General features: G+C 52.9%; 1 protein-coding gene across 2 annotated transcripts in view; it reads right to left on the reverse strand.

The window, feature by feature from the left end:
- LOC125951630 (ankyrin repeat domain-containing protein 29) overlaps positions 1–19,132 on the reverse strand; it is a 200,221-nt gene that overhangs the window by 25,867 nt on the left and 155,222 nt on the right. The window lies entirely within an intron of this gene.

The following is a 19,132-nucleotide window of genomic DNA, read 5'->3' on the forward strand; positions in this document are numbered from 1 at the left end:
TGGTTCGGACTGGGGGCTTTCAACAATCATCATCATCATCATCTTCGACTTGCTTTTTGTAATAATAAACATTCCCTCGCCCGAAAAAGGAACTCGAAATCGAACTCCAAAGACAGTAAGAGAGAGAGAGAGAGGAAGAGACAGAGAGAGAGAACGAATGCACTCATCGACTGCAACTGAAGGGAGTGAAGAAGACGGAGAGAGGATGAGGTGATGTTTCCGTTCTTTTCAAGCGATCGAAGGAAGGAATCTTCATCTTCCAAAAAGGGTGAGAACAAACAATAGGAAAAGGGTATTCTTTCCTCCCAATACCTCCACGCGCAGGAGGATATGCATTAGAGAAATGTGCCAGAATGTGTCCCAGTTGGTGGTGATCACCCAAAAAAAAAAAAAGGGGGGGGATAATTCGATCTCCGTAACGAACCAATTCCATCGCTCACGCTCGCACCCTGCGATCAATCGAAATGCTGGCTGGGTGATTGCGTGACGATCGGCGATCTCAAAGGCAAAAGGTTCGAAACGATCCCGAACAGTCCGATCCGGGCGCTTTCACAAAGCTCTAGAGCTGGAGCCAAAAAGACGAAACGAAAATTCAAATTGAACACGATGAGCGAAGTTTTGGAGATTTCAATTTCAACGCGCGACACAGAGCGACGCAACTCACGACATTTGCCGCAACAACAACAGTAACAGAGCTAATAATAACACACAGATCAAATCTTCTCGCTAGGAGATGCTCGCCACGAGCTGCACGAAATAATGCGGATAAATTAAATGAGTTTGATTGTAGCAAATAGGGGATTGATGTCCGCCCTTCCCAAAAAAGGAGGATCGCTTGAGAATGACACACACACACACATAGAATAATGAAAATAAATAGCCACAACCCTTCTTCTTCGCCTCCTCTTCCTCGCGATCACTATCGCGCGTCCTGCGTGATCGGTGACGTGACGACAATCACGAACTCGATCACGTCGTTTTGGTCAGTTGCTCTACAATCGAGAAGACTTCTATTGAGGGTTTTAATGTTGATCTACGGCGTCACGCGCTTACAACAACCTCCTCCACCTTCTCCTCCTGCAAGCCGAAAAAATGCAGAAAAACGATCACATCCGAGCCACGTCATCGCTCATTTTGTCCGTTTTTTTTATTTTTCCACAAGTCAGGATCACCCCCTCGCCATCGAACGATCGAAAAGCGATCGGAATGAATAAATATTATCTTTAGCCCCGCGCGCTCTCGAGAGAGAGAGAGTAAGAGGAGGAAGAAGAGGAAGAAGGGGTCGCTCCAAATCACGAAGAGATCGCGCCCGGAGAAGATCAGGATGAGTTGACGCTTTTCGGGCATCGCCGCGCTCTATGCTCTCGGTATGTGTGAATGCGGATCAATTGCCGATCGAGAGCGCAAAGATGGAGATAAAATAACAACAACAACAATAATGGCGGGCCCGATGGGACTCCGAATAAAGAAAAAAAACTGCCGGACACCAAACGAAGGGTCTCTCTCATTGCTCTGCAATACATCAAAAGAACAAGCACCAAGGAATGTGGCGAGCGGCCAATCAATCCCACTAAGACCTAAGAATGAATCAACAGCAACAGGGAAGGGGAGGAGGGTGGGTAACAAGCGATCCCTTCACCTCCCCCCACCCCCCCAGGGCTTTTCACCGCCCTACCTACCTTGCGAGCTCATTTCCACGTTTCACAAATCAACATCGATTTCCATTCCCTCGGCGATCGAGCGATCCCGCCAACACTTTCGCGGTCTTCTTCTCGCCGCGCCCCCCGCCCTTCTTCTTTTTTTGGACATTCACGATCTGGAGTGGAGTGGCCCCCAATGATAATAATAAATAAGCCGAGCGCGCGCGCAAACGTAACGGAAACAACAACGAGGAGAAGGAGGAGGCAAAACGCATTCGTGATGTTGTTATGCTTTTGATCTATGGGCCATAGCGAATAGAGCAGAGTACGGCGTCGACGGCGGCCGCCCCAGAGTCCACGGGATGAGATGAAGTAATAAACCAAACACTCCAGAGACCGAGAAACCGAGAACTGCCTCTCCGCCGCTGGTGGTGCTGCTGCTGCTAACAAAAGATTGCCATGAATCACATCGGTCTATTTATGAAGTCTCAGAACGGCCAGATAAATGGTTGTTTGTGGATGACGATGATGATGGTGGTGGTGGTCCAGAGTGCTGGTTGCCATTGGTCTTCATGCTCTTCATGCCATGCCGCTATGCTATGGGCGCCTTTTGGGGGCCGAAGAAGCATTGGAGCGAAAACGAGGCCGAAGGTGAAGTTCAAGTTCTAAAATGGATCACCAACTAGCTGAACTGAGAGAGAGAAAGATGCGCTTTATGGGTGTGAGTGTGTGTGTGTGTGTGTGAAGGTGATCGTATGAATCATCGATTATCCTCCCACCACCACCATGTGAACAAAGACATCGCCGATAAGGAGAAATGTTCTTGCAAGCTGTTGTCCGGCGCTGGTCCATCAAAATCACTTTCACCACCCTCTCCCTATCAATCCACCACAGAAAGCCACCCCCTCCCCAAAAAAGGCATAAAAGGGAATCGTAATCGAAGAAGGAAGTAAATGGCCAGTGGCCGGCCACAGACGCCGACGAGCACGGAGACGACGACGAAATTTGATTTCATCTAAACGCTTTCCAATCAATGGCGGCGATGGTGGCGATGGCGGCGTTGGGTCTGACCACCACCACCTCTGGGACACCGCGCTTCGCTGACCACGCCGGGCCGGCCTGCCCTATATATCTCGGATTTCCGAAAGGAAATGTTCGCTCGTTCCTTTTTCCGCGTTGTGCCGCGAAGGATCAATTTTCGTCTTACAATCGAACGGCATGGATTGCCATCTGACCAGCGCCGGACATCGATCAAAATCCGGGCCGATTTTCGGGGGGAGGGGAGGGTTGGGAGAAGGGCCCCCGACCAGACCGTGAAAGCTTGGGCGCGCTGGGGATTGGTATCTGCTTTCCTCTTTTGTATTATTATCATTGGACCCCGGGCCATCGAACCGGAACCCATTTGCAATCACCCACTTAGCCAACAGTTTATGCTGTTTGTGCTAGTGTGGTGGGCTCCTCGTGGGCTCCTTGGCCTCTCGATGATAACCTCACGGAATGGGCACCCCCCCATCCTCTCGTAGCATCGTTAGTGGCGACGGCGGGAATCGGGAATCGGGAAAGATCGCTATCAGTGGGATCGAATCTGGCGGCGGCGCGCGATGGCCTAGAGAGTGGAGAGTGGTCTAGTAGATGGTCTAGATTTCCTTATTCCCCCCTCCATCCACTCTGCCCTCTCCGGGGACCCTTTTTCTTGTTGTTCCTTTCAGTTCGCGATGATGGAGTGCAGCGCGCCCTCGGAGTGTGGTCGCTCTTATGGTCAACGCGCGCACACACACACGGACACACACACACACCACAAATCATCATCTCGGACGACAACCACGCCACGGATTGTCGGAATCGGGGACTGTCCAGCGTCGTCGTCGTGATGATGATGACGGGATCGAAACGCGAATCGAACGCGAAAAACATCGCGACAGAAATCGCCAATCAATAATTTATTGTGTGTGTGTGTGTGTGTGTGTGTGTGTGTGCCGCAACGCCACGAAAGTGGCCACCGGAAAACCGGGCACCACCACCCTCGCCACGCACACAATGCAATCGCAACGTTTCGATCGATCGATCGGTCGGACCGGACCGGCTTTTGGGCATCTGATTAAGGCGCTCGCTTCGCTGCTGCTGCTGCTGGCCCCTTGTGGGCTCACGTTCCAGCGGTTCTCGGACCAACGTAAGGTCGCGAAGGTTCCACTCGTTCCGCCAGCACCATTGGCCAATTTCTTTTTTTTGCTTTTTGATTTTGGGGTCGCTTTAGACCCTCGACGAGAGAGCGAAATGCCTCGCGAATCCATATATGGTGAGGTGTGCGCCCGCCGCCCGTTCCGGTGGAGTCTTTCTTTTTTTTTGGCCAGATGCAGATCCATCTAAGACGTGCTCGCACCCCTTCTTTCTCTCTCTCTCTCTTCCTCTCTCTCTCTCTTTGGGTCTCTCTCTGTGACCCAAGCCATAACTCAGGCACAGCACAAACAAAAGCACTTCTCCTCTCGAGCCTTTGAATCGCCTACTAGATGCTCTCCTCGTGGTGGTGATGGTAACGCGGGGTGTATATAGTGGCCCTGGGAATGCAAAAATAATAATCATCTTCGTCACCCCCCCCCCCCCCCCCCTTCCATTCCTAGTCTTCCTTCTTATCGTGCGAACCAAGCACCCCTTCACTTCGGTTCGGTCGCAGGACCAACCGGAGCAACCGGCCGCCATCGCCAGAAAGTGTTGTGTTGTGTGTCGTGATCGAGAGAATTTGAATGGCCTACTACTACTACGAGGTCCCTGCTGCTTCTGCGTCATCGTCGTTCGTTCGTGGGTCTCGTTGAAAGCACACAATAGGGCGAGTGAGTGAGAGTGTGGACCTCGGCGTTCCCCGGCGTTATTGTGCTCGAACCTCAGCTGCTGTTGCTGCTGCTGTTGCTCCTCTTAAGCTCCACACTCTGTTGTTGTCACAACTTTGGGCGCATGTCATCCCCCTCCCCTCCCCTGTTTTTGGGGCCACAGCTACAGTGCAAATCATAAATTTCATTCTCGACTTTTAGCGACCGACGCCTCGCCTCGGACTTATTAGAATCCTCGACCTCGTTGTTCACGCCCCTGTTTTCCGGAAAGCTGCGAAGGAAAATATTTGACCGAAAAAGGGATTTTATGCCCCCGGGGGCAAAAACAATAGGCCACAGTGCGAGTCCACGCGCTGACAACGTGAGGCCGCACTGTACGGCCTGCAAATGGCACGTCGACGACGACGAACGACGACTACGACGAGGTCCTTTATTGTTTGGTCTGGACATAATTTTTTGGAGGCCCTCTGCTGCTGCAACCCGGGGGTGGGGAAGCTAATTGAAATCGTGTCTCTGAACTATGTTGCCACCAGCGCCACCAGACCAGAGTGCCACCGATGTCTCCGAACCGATTGCCATCGCATCGCACGGCGTCGTGTGCATCAAGCAGAGAGAGAGTGCACCGAGAGATCAGTATCGCAGCGAACGGTGGCCAGAGACACAAGCCGTAGGACGACATCGGTAGCCGGCAGAGCAACCAGCGCACAGACCAACAACACACGACGACACGACGAGCAAGCAGAGCGTCTCCGTTGGCTGGTCGGTCCGTGCTTCGGTTGTTTGTTCGACGAACCGTGAAAAGTTGTTTTTGATCTTGTTTCCAGCTAATCCAGCAGCCCCTGGAAGCTCCTTCCTTCTCCTCCTCCTCGTAGTCGTGGTTGTCTCTTGTCGATGCCGACGAGGAGTCTCTCTCTCGCGCACTCCGGTGGTCGGTGGTGGTCGATACAATGTTGAACAAAACACCTCACCACAAGCAGCCTCGAGGGCTAGAGAGTGCTTCCAAAACTATCCCACGGTATTCCGGGCGACCCTTTTTGGAGCACATACAAAGAGGGGGAGACTCCAAACAAGATGCCGACGACAACACGCACAACGAGCCTCGCAACGCGCGTTTCAGGGAGCGAACTAATTGACAACTACTTTGCCTCAAGTTCAATCGACACACACACACACACGGCGTGAGACATTTGGAAACGATATTATGAGCCCCCCCACGAACTGATCAGCGAACGCGTTACGCGCCAAATACATCACAAAGTGATTTACAATTCGACAATCCATCCCCACTCGGCATTCCAACGGAACGAACAGACGCACCAGAAAGGGGATTGATGATGTCTCAGTAGCCTTGCCGGTTGCTATGGAAAGGAAAACAGAATCAATCAGTTCGTGTTCGCGCCTCTCTCTCTTTCTGTCTCTCTCTCTCTCTCTCTCTGTCACAATGCAACGCGCAGCAGCAGGAGTTTCAACACCGAGCATCACGACCAGCGGAGGAGTTGTTGTATTCAAAAAAACGATAATGGCTCGACGGCACGACGGATCAAGACGGCCGCGTCCTCGCCCTCGTCCTCGCCCCCCGAAAAAGGACCCCAGCGACTGCCGCGCGACGGAAACGGGGGAGAAGAAGAAGGAAATTTGATTCATTCTGTCGAATTTGATAAATTATCACATACATTTTCGAAGCCAGCGCTCGACAACGACAACGACGACGATACGCTCAAATGATCGCCACGGATGCGAGAAGTCTGCGACGACCGCGACCGCGACGCAGATGATGATGATGGTGGTGATGATGATGAATTTCGATTCATCGGATTGGATTGAAAAGGCAAAGGCTGTCCGCGTCGTCGTCGTCAGCTATGCCATTTCTCACGCTCGCTCTCGGTCGCTACCGGGCTGCCCAAAAAAGACAAGTAGCAGCGCATTACCACCAATGCGATGCGTTTGTGTGCCAACCACCACCAGCACCAGCATATAACCGGCCACGCCTGCTCACCCACCAGCCCCTCGCAACCAAATCAATGACTTTTTTTGATTCCCACTTCATCGACAAACGCGCGTGCTGCTGGTGCTGGTGCTCCTTGGTGCGTTTTGATGGATGACGGAGCAACAAACAGTAGCGCGCGCGCCACGGAACACGACACGACACGAAGTGCGACGAGAAGCGGAAATGGATTCCCCGCCAACTGGGATGCCAAATAAATATAAAACACGGAAAAACGAAAGCAAAAGGAAGGATACACACACACAGACACCGACAGAAAAGAGCGTGAAAAATTAAGCCACGATATCCGATCCGATCCGCGACGCGCCTTCTATTGATGGGGAAAAACTAAAACTACAAAACGCGTCCGGGTCCAGGAGGAAGCAGCGAGGGAGCGGGACCGCCGACTACACGACTACCGCCCGCGGGTTCCCGGGGGCTCCCGCGGGCCGCAGGATTATATTATTTAAATTTATTTAACTTTGGCCTCACGCTGCGATCGGATCGGGGGAATGACGTTAACAGAGGAGAGAACAGAGGCCTATGCGGGCCCCGCTATCACGCTCCTGTGGTGATGACGATGATGGACTCGTGAACCATGCCACTGGTGGTGCTGCTGATGGTGGTGGTGGCATTTGATTCGATTTCAATTTAACCTTGTCGCACCCGGGAACCGGGAGCCGGGGGCCACGATGGCCACGGTTGAATGATATTATTTTATCTATTTCCAGTGCCTCGAGTTTTTCCTCGTCCTCTTCTCCCTCCGTAGAGGGGGTTGTTGCTCGTGTTTTCTCCTCCTCCCACCACGGGGGTTTTCCTCAGGCTTCAGGCTCTCAGGGCGTTTTTTTTTTTCCTCTCTCTCTCTCTCTGTCGACAAATAATAAAAAAAAACATTGTCACGACTTTGCGCGCTTGGACACTATTATGAAAGCATCATCGAGGGCGGGGGTAGCGCGAGGGTTCCGGGGGTTGATATTTAGAGCTTGTTTTTCCACAACCCCTCCACTCCCGTCCTGCCCGTAGACCGATCAATTGACGAGTAATTGAAAACATTTTAGATATCAACCCCCCTCTGGTGGGAGCGCTGCAGCAGTTCGTCCTGTGCAGCCCTCATCCTCTGGGGGGGTGAAGACTCTCCTTTACAACGAACCGAAACCAGACTGAATAGACTCTCGTTCGGAGCGGAGGGTAGGTGGATCGATGGATGGATGGATGGATGGAAAAATTTGAATAGAATAGTGAAAAGCGGTTCGGTTGGTGATCCGCTTGTGCTGTTCTGAAAAAAAAACCGGGGTGCTACAGGATTCGCGGCGTGACGTGGTGTCGATTTATGCACCCCCCTTCTGGTTGCACCACCCCCTCTCAGAGCACGGTGCCTTTTGTTTGGTGGGCCAAAAGGTGACAGACATAGCGCGCGCGATGACCTCTCCCCCTCCCACCCCATCCCGGGGATCGAAAGGTGACGATCCGGGTGTTGTTTTGTGTTCTGTTGTGGAAAATGCGATGCGCATTCTTATTCATCGTGCATCGCGATGCCACGCCATCTAATCACGAGTGTCACGAGTGTGATTTTGATTGCAACACGATTGGCACGATAGCAACAGTAGCATTGATTCGAACTTTCTTTGCTTCTGCATCGCAGGCTTCGAGAATAAAAAAAGCGTCGAGCTGACTGCCTGGTTCTGGCGCGATCTGCGCTGACTCGAATTGTCATTTTTAATTCAATCAGCTCCTGCCAAACGGCATAAAGTTGGCACAAACACACTCATACACACAAACACAAACACACTCGGACCGTTCTAGCACCACATAATTTCCGGGGAAAAACAAAAACGGAAACCGTAAGGCCGTAAGCCTGAAACCTGACAAACGGTTCCACAGGACAGCAGTTGGCAGCTGCTGTTGGTTGGCGCCTCTGGCACCAACTGTGTTGTACGGACGACTACTGCTGCTGCTGCTTCTGCTGCGGTAGCCCATCGATCACCGTTATTGACCACACCGTGGCGCTCATTCTTCGTCAACTGGGTCAAAAGTGAGTCCGGGAACAACACTCCGCCGGATACGGTGGTGCGGGATAAAGTTTTCTCTCCAGAATCTCCAGGCTCGCAGCCGGGGCCGAGGCTGGAATTCATTAAAAATGCAACATTTGCGGTGAGAAATGATGATGCATTTGGCGACCTTGCTTGGTTTGGAACGGGGTTATTCGGGAATAGCCCCCATTCCAAAGATGGTAACTTTTTGGGATGGAAAATGCAGTGGACCAGGGACCAGGACCGCAGGGATCTATGGCTTGGCAAAATGTATTCTTCGATTACGCTTTCCGGGATTCTCATTCTCTGATGAGAAGTATAATGAATTGTATAGGTAACTGGGATTGACATTAAGTTGAAGTTGAAGTCTACATAAGCTGCAGAAACGAGTTTCAGGAACATTAAGATATCTACAACTACATAACTTATCTGTATTGTTACGAGGAATACCCCAATATTCCACCTAATCATTCTTTGTGTCCTAGATATTACCCAGTCCTAGATAGGACTACCTTCTGGATGTTCTACAACTTGAACTGTGATTCCACTTAAACATTCCAAGACAGTGAGACCTACTTCTCGTTCCAATTTCCACCTTCCGCATGTTCTCAAAGAACCTCAATCGATTGATCAATTGAATACTCCATTATGATAGAACTAAATCCAATAAAACTCGAACTTAATTTGTCGTAGCCCTATTGACTACGGTGGTGTCTTTTGTGCTGGCACATTGTTACTGGCAAGCGAGCGACCGATAAACATGATTTGCACCACAAACCACGCAGCAAGGCCAAGCCCAAGCCCCAGCAAATGACACCATTATCCCCCAAACCGAGTGCCGAGACCTTTATCTTGCCGAGCATCTAGGCCAATGAAGTCATCCAGCATTCAGCTATCGAGCTTTATGAGTTGCGGCGGCACAAAGCAGACGAGGGCCGACATGCGAAGACCGAAGCATGCCACGCTTCATACGACTGCTCACTGGTATCGTAGTTGGCCTTGGAGTGTGTCCTAGTAAGGTACACCGACACCTTCACGTCCTCCACAGGAAGAACAGTGGTCAGTTCGAAAATGAAGAGACGAGATTTAACCAAAAAAAAAAGAAACGGAACAGAACGGAAGACATCATCATCATCAACACACCGTCGACGGTACGATGATATAGAGAAGCAGCAGTGCTATCGGTGGGGAAACTAAGCATTGACCTCGCTCTAGCAGGCTAATAAGGATGTGACTTTTGCTGTACTGTCCACCACGTTCACTCTCTCGCTCTCTCTGTTACGACTCTCGGTGGATGACGTCGTCGTCCCTTTGTAGTTGTTGTGCCAGTGGTGTACGTTAGCGCGCTGCGGCCATCCTTCCCTATCCTGGACGCTATCTTTCTCCATCTCTCTCGCTGCCGGTGTCGGTGCCAACAATAGTGTGTTTTCCCCGGGAAACACACAACCCCGGTATGGACAACTTCAAAGGGACCAGAACTTCTGTAACCACATCGATGATGGCACACACACACACGGAGGCGAGTGCGTGCATGTGGCCAGTACGACGACGTTGACCACGACAGGAAGTCGAGCGAACTGGTGCTTTGTTGTGTGTGCAGCAGCAGCAGTAGTTCCAAGGCAACTTTCACAAAAGTCAAACGTCAACCTTGGCCACCGTCCGGATGCGAGGCGGAGGAGCTTTTGACGGACCCGAGGAACCGTCCTCGAACCTGAGCGAGCGTTTCTTCCACTTTTCCGGATCCTGACTTCCACAGCCCCGGTGCGACGGTGTGCCCAGTAAGCACGGTACACACCGGTACTGGCTGGCTGGCGAATCCGACGTACAGTGTTGCGGACCAACGAAAATGCAATTAGTTATTAGGTTATCGTATCAACTTCCGTTAGCGTGCCCGCCCTAACGCCCTCAGCACCGCCCTGAACGGTGGCACTACGCATCGGTCGCACGGGTCCCGGGAGCCATTACGTGGGCCACACCGAGTTTACTGGTTGCTCAGTCAACCGGAAACAAGGTTGCGAGGTGAGCGTATCCGGTGGTCCGTGGTGGTGGTGGTGGTATCCGTGGATCCCGCACAAACCATCATCACTAGCAGCAGGCTATCAGCACTCCTACCGGGGCACCAGAGAGAGAGTACCAGAGAGTTGGCGTCGTGGTTGACGTGGACTTAACTTCACGGTTCATTAGCGTACCTCGCCGGCCAAGGCCGAGACCTGGTAGCAGGTTGCTGCCGTGCTAGGACCTGCCGTTACCTTTGACCAAAGCCCAGTAGCTAGCTCCTGACCACACTGCTGCTACTGCAACGGTGTCCTGTGTGTGATCCGTGTGTGTGCGGCTCTCTCGCTACACCTTCCTTAACCGCACATACGGTGTGTGTGTGCGCACTACCAGGCTGGTCCAAACGTCCGCCACTTCTACGGAGAAGCGCACAAGGATCGCCACCACCACCAACCAGTGCAGTGCTGCAGTGCAGTGAGATGTTTATACTAATCAATTAACTTAATTGCGATCACTTTGGCGCAAAAAGCCAATCCGCACCCGGCCAGCCAGCCAGGGAGTGTTTGCACCGTCCGACGACTCCGACGACTCTGCGAGGAGTGTGCCATATACGGCGGCGCAACACCAAGAGGCGTATAGAGAGACCCCGGGTGCGCCATTAATGATATTTTCTCCCGATACTTAACGTACCTTCCACAAGGCGTTCCTCAAGGCTCCACGCTAGTCCACACGACGGTCGCTGGCCGACACTGGCACTGGCCGCCTCTAGTGCAATTCGTACGCTCACGATTTTCTCGATTTTCAATCTTGGAGATGCAGCAGCTGAAGAAGCAGCCACCGGCTCTACTACGTCTACTGTGTTGCTGCGGCCGTTCGCAACGTCTATAGCAGCAAATTGACTTCTTAGCAACGAGGCAGTAGGCTATGGGGCCTGTAGCAGCAGCAGGAAGCAAAATGACGGCTCCGAGAGCTCGAGATCGCCTTCAATAAATCTAACCGAGCGCGAACCTCTGTGTGTGTGTGTGTGTGTGTGTGTGTGTGTGTGTGTGTGTGTGTGTGTGTGTGTGTGTGTGTGTGTGTGTGTGTGTGTGTAGTAGAGCGGCAATAACCATCATAATAGTTGCATTTAATCGACTCACCACGCCTCACTTAATTGATTTCCACCGTTTGAACGTTTTGTGTTAATGCTCGTCGAGGTGGGGGTTGGGTTGGACCCGGGAATGAATATCCGGGGACGTTGCCTATGACCGAGTACCGTCCGCCACCGAACCAGCCGGCTTGGTAAACATATTTATTTCAATTTTGCTCCGACATCGATTTTTAATTGTTTGCTTCAGATACAAACAAGCTACCCAACGAATCGACGCTGACGCCTGACGTTCCGGTCTCTTTGCAGTGCAAGTCACACACAAAACTGTGATACAACAAGTAAGTCCTTGTGCCGTACTAGGAACAGATCCTTTACCACCAGCAAGAGTGTAAGTTGATTAAAGCCACCCGGGTACCTGGAATCCTTGTCCGTCCGTTCGTCCGTCTTCTGGCCTGTTGCACCAGATCCTTATCCTTAAACAGTCCAAACAGTCCGCCCCCTCCTCCTGGAGGCATAGACTATCATCTCCAGGTTTCCCCCCAGGGAGAGAAACAAGGAAAAGATCACCTTGGAGAGCTCGGTCTCGGGGAGAAAAATCTCCAACTTCGACGAAACGTTCCACAACACCGCAGCCAGCTCCAGCAGCAGAAGAGTTCCGAGCCGAGGTCCGAGGTGGTGTTGGCCGGTCGATTCCAGAAACCGAACCGATGCTGACCTCTCCGACCCTTTCCGCTCGGTGTAGCGAGGTTGTACACCATTATTGTTCGTGTTCATTTATGACCTTCCGGGGGCCATCCGAGCGCTTGCTACAACACTCCACTCGTTCCTGATACTTCGGTTCATATTGTGGGGGAGTCAGGATCACATCGAGGGTGGTGGTGCTGGTGCTGGTGTGGTTGTGGTCCCATGTTCTTGGATGCTGTTACGCTTCGATGCGCTACTTCCGTTCGGTCACACACACACACACACTCGGTCGGTCCCTGTGCCCAGTTACACCGGTTGCTATTAGCAAACTCCCCAATGACCGGGGACCGGGGTGAGTTGGTGGCCTGCTGAATATTGACGCATTTGGCTGTGGTTTGCGTCCGGTCCGGAGGTCCAGCTCTAGGAAGCAACACGAAATCCGGGACAAAAAACCGGGCCACGGTAAGGAGACACAACCCTCCACGAGGAGAAGGTCCAGAGGGAGACACGGACTTGTGGTGCCTTGTTGCTCGTTCGCTCGCTCGCTCGCTCTCCCTCCACAACTTTAATTACATTTATCACAATCCGATATCGTATTACGGTTCCCATGGCGATGATTCTACGATTTCCATCACCACCACCACTACAACCACCTTCGGCAGACGGCCACAAACATTCGCCCTTCGTCTCGGTGTGCGGTGTGGTACAAGAAGATTCACTTCGGGGTTCCACCTTGATGCAGCCATCGTTGGGGCTCGTTATGAGACATTACGTAAAAGCTCGAGACCTCATCGACTTCTTCCCCCGCCACACCACCTTCTTCTTGCTCTACGTCGTCCAACGGAGCAGAAAGACCTCTCATGCGCGCTCTCTCTCTCTCTCTTTCACGCTAGTAAGAATTTCAGTCGACAAAACCATGGCGTGTCGATCGACATCGAGAGTGGCCGACCCAGAACCTTGGTTACTACACTTGCTCTAGTGCTTGAAGCCACCAACCAGGCTTGAAGCTGGCTGGACCTGGCTGGCGATGGCCACCAGAGTCACCAGAGCAGAGTCTACTTAATGAAAGTTCTCGCTTGAAAGAATTCTATCTCCGCCTTGCTCTGGCTCCTCGTCCTGAGGACACACACCTACCAGGTAGATCACCACCACCACTAGTACCGAGGGTGGTACGTACACCGGTTAAGCTATCGGAAAGCTGGTGCGTGTTAAGTTTACCGTGAAAACATGCTCTATCCGATGTGATCCGATTTCTGACGCTCCGTTCGTTCGTTCGTTCGTTCCCTTCTCCGCGGTCGTTGCCATGGTGTCCCGTCGCCGCCATCGCCGCCTACTACTACTACGTCCACTGCTTCGTAGCAGCAGCGCAGTTCCTTTGGCGGTTCTGAAACCCGGGGGTTTGGCCTTCGGTCTTCGGTCTTGGGTGGCGTGCCAAGGAACTATTTGGAAAAAGTATTTTCCACCTCCGGTGGTGGTGTAGCGCGCCCCGGTGGTTTACCTTTGGGGCGCGTCTTCGTTTCACTCCCGGGTGGGCCCGGTGAAGAAACCAGGACCTGGAGTCCCAATGGCGAGCATCGACGGGAAGGGGGAGGTGTACTTGTGGGTGTCACGGTGACGGTGGTACCACGGAGACGTCATTAAGGTAAAACCCGGGCACAAACCCGGGCGGTAAAGAGCGCGAAGCGAGCGACCGATGCCGATGCCTCGGGAAAACGCATTTTCACACTTGGCTGAACCATGCGGCTACATCATTCAAACCACCTCCCCGGGGGGGGAGGCGACGAGGCAGGCCCGGGGGTAAAGGATCTTCCCCTTTTCTGCTCTCTCTCTCTCTCTCTCGGTCACACCGCAGTCAGTGACTGGAACTGAAGACGGAAGTTTTAGCACGGCACGGAAATGTTCTCGGTTTTCCGGTTGAAGGTGAAGGTGTGTGTGCATTATCCGCTTTAATTCAACGACGACGACGACTAGGACGAGGTAGACCTTGATAGTTTCAACCTCAGACACACACACCCAGAAGACATACACATGCACATGCTGTTAGGTTGTATTTACTAGTTAGCGGAAGGGTTTCCTGCTGCTGTTCCTGCTGTGTGATGGTGGTGGTCCTCGTTCTATGTACAGAGTGTGTTGCAGAAGGACCTCAGGACGACTCAGGCTGCTGCTCCTGCTGCTGCTGCTGCACATACGCAACGGGCGCGACCTCATTTGCTGCGGTGCTGCGGAATTCCGTGAGGCCCCGTGAGGTAAGGTTGTACGTTCGGCTACCAAACACCTGCTGGTCTCCACCAAACTTCATGCGCCACTGTACGTGTGTGTGTTGCGCCTCTCTCTCTCTCTCTACCTCTTCCTTGTGTGAGTGCTCGCTTGTATATAATACAATTTTCATCGATCCAACTAATTTATGTAGACGCTAATGAAGCATTAAAACATATTTTCACCCTGGCAGACCGTCCGTCCGTCCATCCGTCCGTTCGACGGTCCGGGAGTTTCTGATAGGACACCACCTCCACCACCGCACGTCGTTTTCCCTTCACCTCGCCCCGCTCGCAGGATATCCTTCTTGTAGCGTTGTGGTGGTGGTTTGGAACGCTTTTCGGCTGTGGAAGGAAATTGGTTGGTTTTTGGGGGTGGAGGGTGGGTGGGTCCGATCTGCATATTTCATGCGTACATAAATTGATACCGGACGCCCTTTCCTCTCCTCTCGGCAGCTTCACAGCCCGGGAAAAGGCTTCACCCTTTCAACACCTTCCACGGGAAGTCCACGTTACTCAGAAAAGGAACTCTCAGCTCTGAAGCACACACACACACCGAAGAAGAAGAAGAAGTAGAAAGGCGAAACGGCGAAAGTTTGCGCGCGTCAGTTCTTCCGGTGGGTGGTTCCGGCTCGGTGGCTTTAAACGATTCATTTTTATCGCTTATTGAACGGTGGCCCCTCCTCGGAGGTGCCAAGCCGATTAACCCCCGACGGGGAAGGTGACTGGCAGGGGGGAGGTGGTGTCATAATTTATCCATTGGCCAAAAAGTTTTCCTGTCTAGGGCGGGGGGGCCACGGTCGCTCTCACTCTCACTAGCTCTCGTTCTAATCACTTGGTTAATGATTTATATTTTATGCTCGAGAGCCCTGCCTGCCAGGTGGTGCTTATTCTTCCCCGGGAACCAATTATGGCTGAGATCTATTGCGGAGCGCGAGGAGCCGAGCAGTGATTTGGAATATATATAGTAGTTCCGGGAGTCCTTTCCATTTCCACGAATCCATTACACGACCGAACCGTGATTAACGAAGTTTTATTGTTATTGATAGGAGAGCTTCAAGACGGCTTCAAATGCAAGCGGTTTGCTCAACGAGTCCAACGAGTACCAGTTGATGTGCGTCAAAAAGCGTGCCGTTCTCCTCCCCCCCGGGAACGCTGCCAGCAAACATCGAGCATCGAGTGATTGGCGAACAAATCGAGCAATTCACACGCACGCAAATCGATTCGCGAACGCTGAAATTTCAAACTTCAAATTGTGACAGGAGGCATCAAATGCGAATGCGAATGGCGCGGATGTGGTCGTCCGGAACAGGCTTTAACCCCTCCACAACCCCTCCGCATCCGGTGCACTAAATGTAAACGAAACGCTATCATGCTTCGCGCTCGTTTGAATATTTCAGAATATTGTGCTCTGAGTCCTGGGTGGGGGACCTGGATGCTGCCGATCAAAACACCAAAACGGTCGCTCGTGTGTGTGTGTGAGAAAGAGAGAGAGAGAGAGAGAGAGAGAGAGAGAGAGAGAGCACGATCTCCACTCGATTGCCTAGCGCATTCATTCATGAAAATTCATTAAAACCTCCATCAATCATACGCTACAGATGCATACCCGTAACTCTTGTTCCTGGTCCAAAAACATACCTGGCTAGCTGGCTAGCTGGCAGGTTGGCCAGAGCACACACACCCACACACACACACACTGCGGTCGAACGCGAACGCCATTTCGTATGCATCGAGCTGGAGCTCCAAAAACCCTCCTCGCCAAAAGTGGAGTCAATTTTCCGTTCGCCAAAATATGCCTCACGGTGCACCACTCCCACCACCAGCCTGCCTCAGTTTTGTGGGAGGTTTTTTGTGTCTGGCATCTGGACTGGTCATCTCACCTGGCCCGCGACTTTCCCACCAACACACCACCACCACCTGGTCTGGCGCAATTGCTACGTTTACATGCTGTAGTTGCTCGTTTTACTTGCGCCCCGGAATCGGGAAATCGGATGATCGGAGCGACCGAGAAACTGGCGGCCGGTGTGTGTGCCCTCGAGGTGCGAAAGAGCGTTCCGCGTGTGCGTCCGCGCAGTGTGCCCTGGTGTGCCCTGGTGCAGCAACAGCAGCAAACGGAACGCACAGCACAGAAAACAAGAAATCAAATTACAAATCTCCGGCCACGGCCGGCATCCTCACCGGGACCGGGGAACAGGGACCGGACCGGAGTCCATGAAAGGAACATGATTCTTCCGACAGTATCTTGATCCCGGTGGTGGTCGGTGGTGTAGAGCCCTCGGTGGAGAGGACGGAGAGAGAAACAGAGAGAGAGAGAGAGAGAGACACTAGAGCGGCTTGTGGCGGGCAGCTGCTCGACCAACCCTTGGAGCGTGTGCCAACCACCAAGATTTACGCGCTCGCACACACACACACACACACACACACACACACACTCGACACACACATACACAGTGGTGGGGTGCGCGCGCGTGTACACACATCATTTCCATACCGGAAATGGGGTCCCTTACTCTCGACTCCGGGTGTCCGGACCATTCTTCAAAGCCCCTGCTAGTGGACACACACACACGCGCACACACACCGACCGGGGTGGGAGAGAGGGTGGCCCTGTAGATCCCTATCCGAACAAGCAATTCTTCTGCCGACCTGGACACACCGACGTCCGTGGTTCACCTTCTTCTTCTCCTCCTCCTCCTGGCGACCGTGGTGCTCCCAAAAAAAAAAAAAACCAAACCAACCGCAGCAACCTGGGAACGGTCTCTGATCAGACGAAGAAAGTACATTCCCCAACCAAAGCAACCATCGCGATATGAAACGTTGGACAACAAAACCGGACAACAAACCGTAAGGGAATGGTTGTGCGTGCGTACGTGTGTGTGTGTGTAAGGAGGTGAACAACGAGTCGAGGCAGCAAAGATGTGCCGCGTGATGTCCCGCGTGCCAGGAAGTCAACTGTTGTTGTTGTTGTAGTGGCCGGTCAAGCGCCTTGGACCACGGAGCGGAGGTGATGCCGATGCGAGCACAAAACGCATAAGTTATATTTGTCCGGCCCTTTGCCTGGAATGTCTTCGAAGAAGGGGGGTGGCGGTGATGGAGGAAACCACCCCCTCCCCCCATACAGCAATCCTTTTTAATGTGTATGAGAGCGAGAGAGAAGAGAAAGAGAGCGAACATTCACTTGCAGAACGCAATCATAAGACGCACGCAACTTGCACCGAGCAGCAGCAGCAGCAGCAGCAGCAACAGCATCGAGCATGCGGCCATAACAAGCGCCCTTCCTTCCTGCTGGCTATCCCCTTGCCTCCCTCGCTCCGTGCCGGGCGGCGTTTCGCATTACAACGAGATGAAAATCTAATTAAAGAATTCACCAGAAATCGATCTGATTAGCGCGACCGAGCGACCGAGCACAGTTCGCGTTCTCCTCTTCATTGGTCGTTCTCGTCTTGGACTGTGGCTGAGGATGCTGACTGGCTGGCAGGCTGGCAGGCTGGCTCGCTAGTGACCTGGCGCATCGGTGCCCGCGGTGGCCTTTACCGATCTTTGCGCGCACACACAGACACATTGCGTACGCGTGTATCTTGCGTTCACGGGACGAAAGGCTTATATTGCTTGCAGTTGCTGAGCACAGCTGCCTCGCTGCACACTGCACTCTGCACTGCCCCGGAATTGAATTCCGCCCCGGTGGTGTTTGTGGTTCCCCGATGAGATCGATTGTTCACTGCGTTTGGTTCAGTGAGCAAGAGAGAGAGGGAGAGAGAGAGAGCCTGCATGGGTTTTTGTGCCCTTGCCGCCGAAACCCGCGATTCCGCGAGTGCAACTTCACTCCAGATGATTGGCCAGATTGGTGGCCGCTGCTGTAGCTGCTGGCGTTGTTGCTGTTGGCGTTGTTGCGTGTTGCGAGTTTGGGAAAAAGGTCTTGTGGTCTCTCTCGGCCTCTCTCTCTCTCTCTCGTTCTCACTCACTCCCGTCTTGTGGTGCTTATCTCATCTGCATTCCTTGTCCAAAAACCCTTCGCACGATGCCGGTCTCCAACCTCCAGGGGCCGGCCGCCGCCGCCTCCTGTTCCTCCTCGGTACCGTCGTTTGTGCCAAAGAAGGAAAATCTCGCCATCTTGCGGCGCAGCGACACCACCAGCGCGCGCGAGCCCTCGGTTCGTTCCTCTACACCGTAGCTTCTCCCTCCCCCCTTGGTGTCCCACTTGTACGCATACGCATGGCAAGCTGGTGTGGAACTCGTCGTGGCACATTGCAAGCTGGCTGGCGGGCTTGCAGAAGGAAATGCACTTGTCCTGCACCCTCTCTCTATGAAGGAGAGGAAGGAGCGAGCGGGGCTCTCCCTTGCGACCGCGACTCCTTATCGAGGGGGGTGCCACTTAGCTTCGTGAGCTTTTGCGCCACCCGCAACCCGCGATGCAACGCGAGAGATGCGATGCGACGAAGAGTCCAACGTGCCGTGCCGTGTGCCATGCCGTGGCGGGACCGTAATTGATGATTACGGCTTGGCGCAATGCATATCTCTCCCTCTCTCTCGTGTGCCTGCGTGTGTGTGTGCACGCCCGCGTACCAAGCTCGTCCGGACAGCACTAGCAGGAACACATCTAGGAACAACCTTCCAACCAAATTGGGGGGT

The sequence above is a fragment of the Anopheles darlingi genome, chromosome 2 (assembly GCF_943734745.1).
Source record: "Anopheles darlingi chromosome 2, idAnoDarlMG_H_01, whole genome shotgun sequence".
In the NCBI taxonomy this organism is placed as follows: Eukaryota; Metazoa; Arthropoda; class Insecta; order Diptera; family Culicidae; genus Anopheles; species Anopheles darlingi.